The following is a 12,071-nucleotide window of genomic DNA, read 5'->3' on the forward strand; positions in this document are numbered from 1 at the left end:
ACATTCTTTGAACATCTGCAGTTTTAGGATATTACCAAATAAAGTACTCTTTAAAGCGAACCATTAAGTTACGAAACTATTACCGATATAAATGAAAGTTTCTTCAATTATGAAATTGTTTTCATTATTATATTTCTTGGACCTTTTATCACTGATAAAAAGCCACTCTCCATACATCTCATGTATTGTGTGAATTATATTAATACACAAACAGAGGGAGGTGTGTATCTTTAGATATTGAAAAATCTTAATCTTCCTTCACACAAGAAGAATCAAATTTTTAAAGTAACGAAAAGATACATATAATACTATAGTTACAACCTTCCTATAAAAATGTATGTTATAACGTGTGTGAATCATGGGCGTATTGGGGAATTAAAACGACCCACGGAACTTATTTTTGCACCGGTCATACAAAGATGTCGGGTGAGAAAGGGATTTCTGAAAGACAATCGCAAGGTAAAATGATTAATGTTGCAAGTGTATAATACGTACTACCATTACTTCTACAGTTCACAAATTTAATAACGATATATTGTTTAAAATATTTAATTTTCAATCCAGTTTATTACTTTTATTACCTATCTCAGTAAAGTATAGACCTATGTGGCTAGCAAGTTACCTGACGTGAAATGATATCCCACAACTTTATATATGGTTCGACAATCTTATCCATGGTAATAAAATAGTTCTTTCAGTGAATTAGAAAGTTGCAGACAAAAAATTGAAATAGGTAGGAGAATTTAAGTTTAAATTCACCTAAGTATTTTCAAAAGTGAGGATATTTTATACTATTGAGAAAACTCATTACTGTAATAATGTATAGCATAAAATATACAACTTCCCAGTTTCCTATAACGCTTAGTCTCCACATTAGTTTTCCATTTCAGTGACTCACAAGACGTAATTTTTTACACAGATCCCTATAGCTGTAACCATCGAAAAACTACAGCAACCATGAAGCAACTATTAGAATTAGCCTGACAATTTAGTAGTTCACGAACATTACATGGCTTAACATGCAAGAAAAACAGTGTTTGTGCAAAATATTTTAAATAAAATTCAATAAACAAGATATACAAACGTTTTTTTGTTTACACAAAAATTTATTTGTAAAGTGTAACAAAATAAGTAAAAAACTTTAAAAACTCTACATTTTTCGGTAGAAATAATTCCATCATTTTCAGGAGAATAAACCATAATTACTTATAAACCAAATGCATATGTATAAATTGTAAGTTTATGAGTCTGTTGATGAGTTTTCCTAAGTATTTGATGTTATAATGAACTTATTTAAAACAGATAGCAACTGATGAATGATATCAACCTCAAATCATAGAAAGAATGTAAAATAAATTCTGTAACAAATTTCAAAGAAAACATTTAAAATACGCGAAAAAATATATTTGACCCATGCTTCACAGTGGTCAATAAAAATAGTTACTGTTTAGCAAAAATATGAACTGCCAAGTAACATTTACTCCTTAATTAAAATTAAGTCATATAATTAATAGTTTCAAATATAAAATTGAATTAAGGAATAAATCTGGTATACATATAAATTTCATGTGCGTTTGGTCCAAGTTATAATTATATAGACAGTAGGAACTTAAAATGTAGAGTAAAAAACATCAAAATCCAAGGGACAAATTAAAAACGGGCGAATAGGTTTAGGCAGAACATGTAGTGAATTCTCCGCATGTTAGTGATTGGGATAATATAAAAATACCTAAACAAGTAACGTAAAAAAAAGAACTAAACACAAGATAATCTTTAGAAACTGTTAAAAATAAAATGAATATAAGTAGAGATTTAGGTCCAGGAGTAGCGGAACTATATTTTTCAAAATCATTGTTGTAGATTTCGTTATTGTAAACATGCAAATTATAGACATACGTTAGATTCATAAGTAGCTTTATGTGTACTATGTGGTATATGCTCCTGAAATTGGTGGGATCATTTTCATCGAAATAAGAAGAGTTTTTAACATTTTAACCTATTTTTTAAAACTTTACACGTAAATTATCGTGCGAGTAAAAAACGTTGATGTTTCGCTTTATCAATTTTTTAAAAAAATTAAATGACTCCATCCATGCTTTAGAAACATGGAACGTTGTTTTATTACCAGTTACATGTTAGCAGACTGTGTGAAATTTTTCACAATTGAACAAATTACATGAAATACTCTAGTATCAAGCTTTTGAATACCGAATTATTGTTACCAAGATATTACTTCTTAAAAGCATATGCCATTAATTTAGTTTATACCTTTCACTACACAAAATACTAAAATTCGTGATTTGTAATACTTTACTAATATTATTTTTACATATTACAAGTTCCATCCCACAATATGCTCAGGTAACGTATTTACTAACTAATCTTCCTAAACTTAAATATGAAATAGTTCTTTCAATATTAAATAGATGACAGGACATGCCTGCATAATTTTATATCTGACTACACAGCAAAATATCCTTAAAAATAAAAATGTTTGTAATATCTACATAGATTATCAAGTCTTAAAATATGCTTTATTTATTCTACATTATTAACGCGTTTAAAATGAATATAATCATTGATCATGTTCAAAGTATATAGTTAACTGTACTTGAAATAAAACCCAATAAACTGAGCGTTTCGAAAAGTGGACTTTCCACCATCAGAAGCACATGACAAAAATGGTTAATTGTACTGTTAGTGTTAATACCTCTTCTGGTTATTTCATGAATAAAGTAAAAATAACTTAAAAAACACATTATTTCACCACAGAAATAACGGTATCAAACCTTCTTTTACTATTTGTAATGCGAAAAATAAGTAATTCTTTTAACATTTTACAATTTTTATTTTAGGCGCCAATATAATTTCTCCTAGGTTAACATATAAATATTTCATCAGGTTTTATTAAAGTTGTTTTTAACTAGTGCAAATTAAAACTTATCTACAAAAAAAGTCATTATATCTCATATCATTTGAGTGTATTTCTGTAGGCTAAAAAAATTAGTGACTTAATCCATAAAAGACACTGCAAAATAAAATACATAAACTTAGAATTACATATTTAGCATAGAATATTATCGCTGATTAGAATATACATTTTTTTTCAGGGGTATAATTAAACATTTTCCTAAAAATAGTTTAGTTCCAAATACATTGCTGTATGGTTATAATTCTGACGTACAGATGGCATTGTAATACGTGACTGTTTATAAACCAAACGAAATGGTTTTCTTATCAGTCACTTTAATTTTTAAAAAAAGTTCATTCTCTAACCAGTTAGTGCTGGTAATAATCCATCTTTTTTCTCTGTTTCTAGTTATCTCATCAAGTTTTTAACTTGATGTTAAAAAGTGTTTGTATTTAGTAAATAGATGGTAGTATAAAAACAATCACAACTTTCATTTGTAACCAAAAGAATTATTTAACATTTTTAAGCAAAATACCTAGCAACCATAGTGTTCGTTTTTAGTTAGGCACAAAGGTAAACAATAACCTATATCTATGCTATGCCTTCCACAAATACATAAACCAAGTTTCTAGCGTCATAAGTCCGAAGACTTACCGCTAGGGCACTGGGGACGCTTCAAAATGACACGCAATTCTTACTGTCTTTCAGTCGCGATAAGAGTGCCATCAAACACCGAACGTTTTCATTAATTGAATTTTCACGAAATAGAACTTACAAAAGTGGTTAAACAAAATCTTGGATGAGCACTCAAAATGTGTTAATAACAGCGTAAGTATCCTCACACCCAGTTACAAAGATACTAGTTTCAAAAAAGATTAGCATGACTTATTAAACTGGTGAGAAATAATGAGCGATTAAAAAGTTGTGACTAAAACGCACTATACGATATAATACAAGTTACAAACATAAACAGAAAACAAGCAAAACTAATATTCATTGAGCTATCCTACTATTACAATCTGATGATTTATATTTCTTGTTGCAATGTAGCATCATCTAATAAAGGCTCACAGCATTAGCATTAAGAGATCTAATTCACACGTACAAAATTAATTTCCACCCACACACACACAAATTTCACTATACATTATCAATTTATTTACAGCAAAAATTAAGGCTTCCGCGTATCCAAATGTTAGTTCCAAATACCTAGTGTTGAATGCATAAACTACAAAACCTCAGTAGGCCTGTATATATCTTCAAGAAAGTGTATCTGTCATTCAGTATGAACAGCTGGGCACATTGTGGTTGTAATCCAGCCTTCTCAAACCAAATCCACAAACTAAACGCCGTATCTAAAGTCACGAAAGTAGATGCCACATTAAAGCACTGGTGTACAATTCCATGGTTTCTCTGAATCCACAAACTTAGACAAATGAAAAAGTTTATAGCACCGTCATATTCGTAAAATGTCCAGAAAGAGAGAAAATGATTGAGTTCTGTATCTATGGCTTTAAAAACTCACCATAACTGAAAAGCTGCAACATAAAACAAGACAATAACTTAAGAGTCTTGGAAAATTGTACCTGCCTCTCGATGTTTTTCAACAGCTTGTCTTTTAACAGATACTGCGTTGCATCATTTGTTAATTTAGCCACAAATACAGGTTTTGATACATCGAAAGCGTTACGATGAAAAAATATAATCTCCCTTAAAGATTCATCTATACTGTGTTGTATATTTGTAAAAACTGATGCATGCATAAATGACATGTATTACCAGTTATAAAAACTATTGCGAGTTTAAGGTTCAAAACAGAGAAAACTGTAACTAATAAGTTCATACGAATTCATATGAAAATATTTCCACAAACAGTTATTTAATATTAGTGCACTGATTCTGCACTCTGTATCAATATGTTTCCATGGACCTTATAGCAAGACCGAATACAACCGTTGCAATTTGTAAGTGTAGGAAATTGAAACAAGAGTACATTAGTATCATGATAAACATATTACAATTTCTTGCAATATAAGTTATAGTTTAGGTTGCAAGTCTTCAAACACTCGTCTAAAGATTGGATGTACCGTTCAAATATGTTGTTTACGCTAAACTTGATAAACAAGTATTTTGAATCTGAATTACTCGTTTATGCTTTAGACGTTTGAGAGACTGGCTTGTTTTGAATTTCGAGCAAAGCTACACGAGGGCTATCTATGCTAGCCGTCCCTTATTTAGAAGTGTAAGACTAGAGTGAAGGCAACTGTTATTACTACCCATCGCCAACTCTTGGGCTACTCTTTTACCAACGAATAGTGGGATTGAGCGCACATTACAACGCCCCAACGGCTGAAAGGTCGAGCATGTTTAGTGTGACAGGGATTTGAACCCACGACCCTCAGATTACAAGTTGAGTTCCTAAACCACATGGCCATGCCAGGCCAGGTTTGAGAGAAAGATCATCACTATTTTAATTTGTCAATTAGTGTAAGTCATACATAAGAAGCTATTATGGCGAACATTTGGATGTTTTCCTCATAAATGTCTTCTAAAGGGTAAACCTTGAAGGATATTCAAAACATAATGAATTTCTTAAAACAAAAGTATCATTATTATCGAAAATATACGGATCCATTGATTTCAACTGGCTTGCAGATTGACATAAAACTCTCAACTCTAGAAATATCTCAAAATATAAAAACATCATTAAAATAATAAACTTAAACAATAAAGAACGTTTACTTTCGCACCTTCGTACCTCTGATACTTGTACAACTGAACTAAACCATCATAAACACTTGGACAAATATAAAACTTAAATTATAACAGACTTCTCTCATTGATAAAAGGTTACATCAATCCACAAGGAAACTGAAATCTAAGTAAGTTTTAGTGTATCTTACAGCTGGAATACCTGATTAACGTAAATAGCTTACTACCTCATCTGGATATATTTCAGTACCCTGCTCCGCTGGGAAGACAGATAGTCACAATCAGACGGTGAAAAGCTTTTTTTTTTTTTTTTGGGGTCCGGCACGCTAGCCATTGGGGCGAGTAGTGGATAAATAAATTGGTTTGGTTATTTATATCGGTAGATAAATCATATAACTCGAAGATTCAGTACCCTGATAAGCATTGTTTCCTGCAAGGCTTTTCAGATACATTTTCAGTACCGTAAAGTTATAAAATAAAACAGTAAAAAAAGCTTTTTCCTTTAAAACCTAATCTTCCCTCAAGCATGCCACTGTTCAAGTCGTATTTTTTCACGAGATCCATTCATTAATCGCTAAATACAACATACGGCTAACTGCAACATTTCATGTTTTTGAACACAAAATTTTACCTTTCACTCTCGACAACGGGGGCTAATCACTGTATTGTTAACACGAAATGCGTATGACTGAATACAACATGGAGGCAAGTATGAGGTAAATTTATAATGATCGTCTAAAACAGTACAAAAGTAATGCTAGAACAACGCAGGGACAACTTATTGATGTGAGTGCAAAATCTACTTTAATACACGTGTAACCTACAATCTAAACGGAACATGAGGATAATAAAAGGTGAAGTGACAGTTAAGTATCATGTTCTCACATTACAATCTTTACAGCCACCACAACTGAGAAACGCTTTCATAGCAATACAACGTATTACTCTAACACTCCATAACACCATGTGTGGTTATGATAATTTAGCAATATTGTATGTCAAAAAGGCAATTTAGAGGCAAAATGTTTTACTTCAATTTTAAGTCGCCCAAAGAATGGTAAGTAAAACATGTTTTTCAAATCAACAGAACGTACTAAAAATTAAAGTGATGTAATGATATCCTTTTCAACCAGCAAAAATGAAGGGATTAATATGATTGAGGGTTATTTAAATAATGATTTAAAGATATGTATAATATATATTAATGAAAAGTAACTATGTTTAGATATAACAAGGGATCTGTTGGTCCATCTCAGCTGTCCCATCCTCTAAGCCAAACTAACAGTACTAAATAAATAAATAATAATAATAATTAAAGCCAACTTTTGTCATTCATGTATCTAACAAGCTTTCTTTTAAACTCACTCATATCTACTCCATCCACAACACCCGAAAGCAACCCATTCTACAGGCCAATTTTGAAGTCCTATATAATTTCTATAGCCCTATTTGAAGAATAAGTTTGTGTTAGCTGAAGACACCTTCTACCTTGCCTAAATCTATACTTGTGTCCTCTAATTCTATAATTCTCACTGTTAAGTATGAAAAATATTGATGCATCAGCATTATCAATTCCATTTACAATCTTAAACACTTCAATGAGATACTCTTTAACTTTTTTTTTTGCAAGAGAAAACAATTGTAAGTATCTTAAACTCTTCTCATATGACAACCCTTCCATGCCAGGTACCATTTTAGTAACCCTTCTCTGAACCCCTTACCAACAATTCACTTTCTTTCCTAAAGTTGGTAGTCCAAGAGTAAACACAATACTTCAAATGTTGCCTAACATATACCATGGAATTATAACCTCTTTAGGCTTGCATTCAATATTTCCATATATATAATCTAAAATACCATTTGACCTATCACAGCAACAACAACTGCTGGATAGCTTAAGAGACTGATAAACCATTACACCATGACCTTTTTCTTTCATAATACTGTCAAAATTATTCCCATACAAATTATACTTATAATTCAAATTATAATAATCCACATGCAATATCTTGCATTTATCATAATTAAAACCCATGTGCCATTTATTTGGCCAATTTAATCAATGATCTAAATCCATTTGTAAAGCAGCAGCATCCTCTTCACAGCTATCAACACTCAAGACCTTGATATCATCAGAAGCTATTTTAATGATCATTCCTTCATCTATGTTATTAATGGAACTCAAAAAGAGCAGTGGTCCTAAGGATGACCCCTGAGGTACCCCACTTGCAACATTAATCTAGTTTGACTGAACTCCATTTATAATAACCCTCTACTTTCTTCCATCAAGCCACTTTTCTCTCCAATTAGTTTCCTTATCTCTGACACCTATGAAAACAAGTTTATTTCATGTAGCAAATGTTCAGTTTAAAATGTTTATTCAAATATATTTACCATATAAAGCAACTAAATGTTCTATATATGATATAACGAAATTAGTAAAAATATTTACAAATGTAGAGATACCAATAGTATGTCTTCTTCTTTATGCTAGTTCTTTTATGACACTTGTTTAAGGGTAAACACTAACCTAACCTAAATCATTTCTTGTCCACCACCAGTTATTTACTACACAAGACCAACGACGATATCATGCTCAGTTCAACATTCCAAAATTACAAGGAGGTTTTCAGGAAGGACTTAGAAAATAATAAAAGTGCAATTGGAGATAACAAAATGATCATGGTACATCAAAAATCGTTTTGGCAAACGTCTATAAATAATATGAGGAGTCAATTTGATAACAGTGGTGCCTTTTACCCTAGCAAGAAACTTCACGCGAATAAGTGCTTTTTAATGCTTATAGAATGTTCCTTAAAGCAGTTGAAATGCCTATGAAGAGCTTTAAGTTAACACGTCATAAAGGTTTATTTAGCTGAAGTAGCCATTAAATGCACTTCTTTATCACTATACAACTTCCTCATAGAGAAGTAAAAACTCTCTTTGGTTGAAAGAATGAGAGAAGCCATAAAAAACAAGCCAATTTCACTTGAACTTAGCTCTATTTTCTTAGTTATAGGTTCCCACAGGCAAATAAAAGTGGCTTACAATAAGTAAATAGAGGATCTCTAAAATACAGTCAAAAATAAACTGGTCCAAATGAATTAGTTAATTTTTTTAATGTCCATAGTTTTCCAACAGCAAATAGGATCAACTGTCTAAAGAAACGTCAAAGAAATCGAGTTTTCTAGTAAATAGTAACTTATTCGATGAAAGAAAAATAATCTACGGGCACCCGACCAAAAACGAGTATTCTCTGATATTGTTAGTCCTCCAGCACTTATGGTCCATATAATATAGAAACTCAAACTAAAATAATACTTTATATTTGTCTGTTTCTTCACTCCTGAGGGTTCTTCTTCGGGGATTCGACTTAGCACAGAACAGTTTCCTGACCAACGGTCACAACTATTTTGCCTACCAGTGGGATGTCACGAAAAAACAAACAAAAAATAATGGGATATTCTTATAAATCGTAAAGGGTTTTCGTTATAGTTGCATTTCAGTGATATGTGACTATCTAGGGAGGCAGTGAGCCGGTTTCTGATATGAAAAGGTTGAAAAATTGTGGTCTAGAACATTTAGCGTTCACCCATGAGCTTCAATAAACTTGGTGAAAAGTGAATAAGGTAAATATAATTTATAGAAACCAAGCTAAAAAAATAACATTTCACGCATATCAATCTTTCCTCTAATGTTTTCAAACAATGTGCTGAATAAAGTCTTTCATGAGCATCAGTATCAAGGTAATTTGCAGACATACGTTACCAGTTTTTTACGGTGTTTTTTTTAATGGACTGAGGTTATTTTTAGACCATCGATCGCATTGGACCATTAAGCCGGTTTGCAATACTACCAGTTGACTATTTGGCTTTAGGCCTATGAACTGCCAGGGCATCAAGACCGTCAAAGTGTTGAGACTCCCTACTATTACAGAAGATGTGAGCGGCTCGAATAATGAAGTACGCTGCGCTTGATTGGTTGGTTATGGTGCGGCCACGCAGCTCACAGGAACCGTTCTTCCTTTTCAATGGCTGAAGGTTATTAATGGTCAATTAAAAGCATCAACTTGTATTCGAAATCAGAAAGGTAACTTTTATTTACTCGATTTTTACTAAAATAAAACTAATTTTGAGACGGTTTATGCCAGCTTCATATTTCAGTGGTAAATAAATAAACGTGGATGTAGTGTATAGCAAAATCTACAATCACTATTACGCTGTAAAATCAACTTGTAAATCCGTATACAAAGACGTTGTTTCCAGTCAATGTGTATTCTGAGAATGATGTCAATACATACCACGAATCAAAATATATCATTGTAAGTTATCCCTTTATTACTGATGAAATCCTAGCTAAGAAGGTTTAACCAAAAAAACCATCTATTGATCTGACATTAGCCGATCTTATTTCATGTTTAGTCTCCTATTAGGCTGTCACTTATTAAACCTACAAGCAAACAATTCCCACAAAAGACTTAATCATATCAAAAGGCCATGGAGAGCTAACATTGTACTTAGTGAAGATTTTACTTGGAAATCACTTCTGAGGAACATTTCTTACTAACAAAATTTTGAGATATTAATAAGAAAGAGCAGTGATTTAATTACTAAGCTTGTCATCAATAACAGTTCTGCTTTTTTATCTTTGTACCTCAAGTTATGTCGGATGTCGCATGTCGTAACAGGATATTTTACAATATGTGACACATTCGTGAGCACTATTGCATCATAACTGAACTATGGCAACCTTCTACGTAACTAGTTCTGTGTGTTTGCCCGAGTGTGAAATATATATCACTAAATAATAATCAAAAAACTGCTAAAACGTGGATTACACACACACACAAAAGCGGTTTACGGACATTTTATGCGCCTTAAAAATAATTTAGATTGCTTGCATTTTGCGCAAAACTACACAAGAGCTATCTGTGCAAGCCATCGCTAATTTAACAATGATAGATTAGAGAGAAAACAGCTAGTAAACACCACACACCGACAGCTCTTGAGCTATTCCTTTTATCAACAGATAGTAGGATTGATCATCACATTATAGCATCCCCACGGCTAAAAGGATGAGCATGTTCGGTGAAGGGGGCTCGAATCCGCGACTCTCACATTGTGGGTAGAGTGCCCTAACGCACCAGGTTCCTTAAACAGACCGAGATATAAATAAAATTTGATCGATAGTACATATTTGCTAATATGGATAGTTTCAGTTGAGTGAAAATTCATAATAATTCAAGCATCCTTCAATTTTCAGAATTCACTTGTTAGCAGAAATCAGTTAACTACTAGATTCGTATTTGTCTGTCTGTGATCTTAATTGTAGTTGAGGTCTTATAGTCCTAGGGGAAGGGTCATATTTGTCGTATTTAAAACTTTACGCAAAGCTACTCAAGAGCTATCTGAACTAGCTATCCCTAATTTTGCAGCGACCTACTAGAAGGAAGACAACTCTTAGGCTATACTAACAAACAGTAAGACTAACCGTCAGATCATACTGAAATGGAGAACATTCTCGTGTCAGTCCCTCGACCTATACACATTAGAATTCAGACACATAATAGACATACAAAAGTGTATAACGTTGATCTGTTACAGTATTACATTCCACAAATTTAAATAATACTAAAATAATAAGACGAGAAAAAGACAGATACAAAAAGCCTCCAACATCTACCACACTGGCAACACTGTCAGCCTAGCACAGATGTTAATCCGCTTAGGAACGTATGTCTAAGCAGATCAAGTCAAGTCCTAACTTAGGATACAACCATCAAGAAGATAGCATATCAGACAGACTCGCTATCTAGAAGAGCTACGATCGAATCCCGACCGCTAAAATTATTTAAAAAATATTTTTATTGGCATGCAAACAGTGAATTTTTTTCACTGATACTGTATTTTTCTTTTATTGTCATGATTCAAATAAAACATTTTCATGAATTTATGAGCAGTGTCAAAATGTGTCTTTTTGTTACTGATCGTCTGTAATTTTACCAACAGCTTTCAACCCTGATCCTGACAGGCAATGACGTCAAGGCTTGAGTTTGTATCTCAGAACGGCTGGTATGTATATTAACACTTTTATTGATAAGCAGAGAACAACGTTTCGACCTTCATAGGTCATCTTCAGGTTAACAAAGAAGAAAGCTTGAGTTTATTATCGAGATCCAATAGTTAAAATACATGACTAGAAAACGGCATTAAGTCACAGATCCTTCAATTTAACCTTATTAAAAATTATAAATTAAGCGATTTTTGATATAGTTGTACTAATCCATATCATAATCAACAACACCAGGTTAAACACAAAACCACCAATGACACAAGGCAGAGAGAACTTTGGGTAACCGACTCTTTAATTTAACGCCTCCTTTACAGTCACCAAGCCTTTCAAGTAAGATTAATTTCCTTAATTTGTCATTTTTATACTTTTCGACTCA

General features: G+C 32.4%; 1 protein-coding gene across 1 annotated transcript in view; it reads right to left on the reverse strand.

The window, feature by feature from the left end:
- Rpn2 (Regulatory particle non-ATPase 2) overlaps window positions 1-12,071 on the reverse strand; it is a 243,293-nt gene that overhangs the window by 105,583 nt on the left and 125,639 nt on the right. The gene's annotated exons all lie outside the window — the stretch shown is intronic.

The sequence above is a fragment of the Tachypleus tridentatus genome, chromosome 8 (assembly GCF_004210375.1).
Source record: "Tachypleus tridentatus isolate NWPU-2018 chromosome 8, ASM421037v1, whole genome shotgun sequence".
Lineage (NCBI taxonomy): Eukaryota > Metazoa > Arthropoda > Merostomata > Xiphosura > Limulidae > Tachypleus > Tachypleus tridentatus.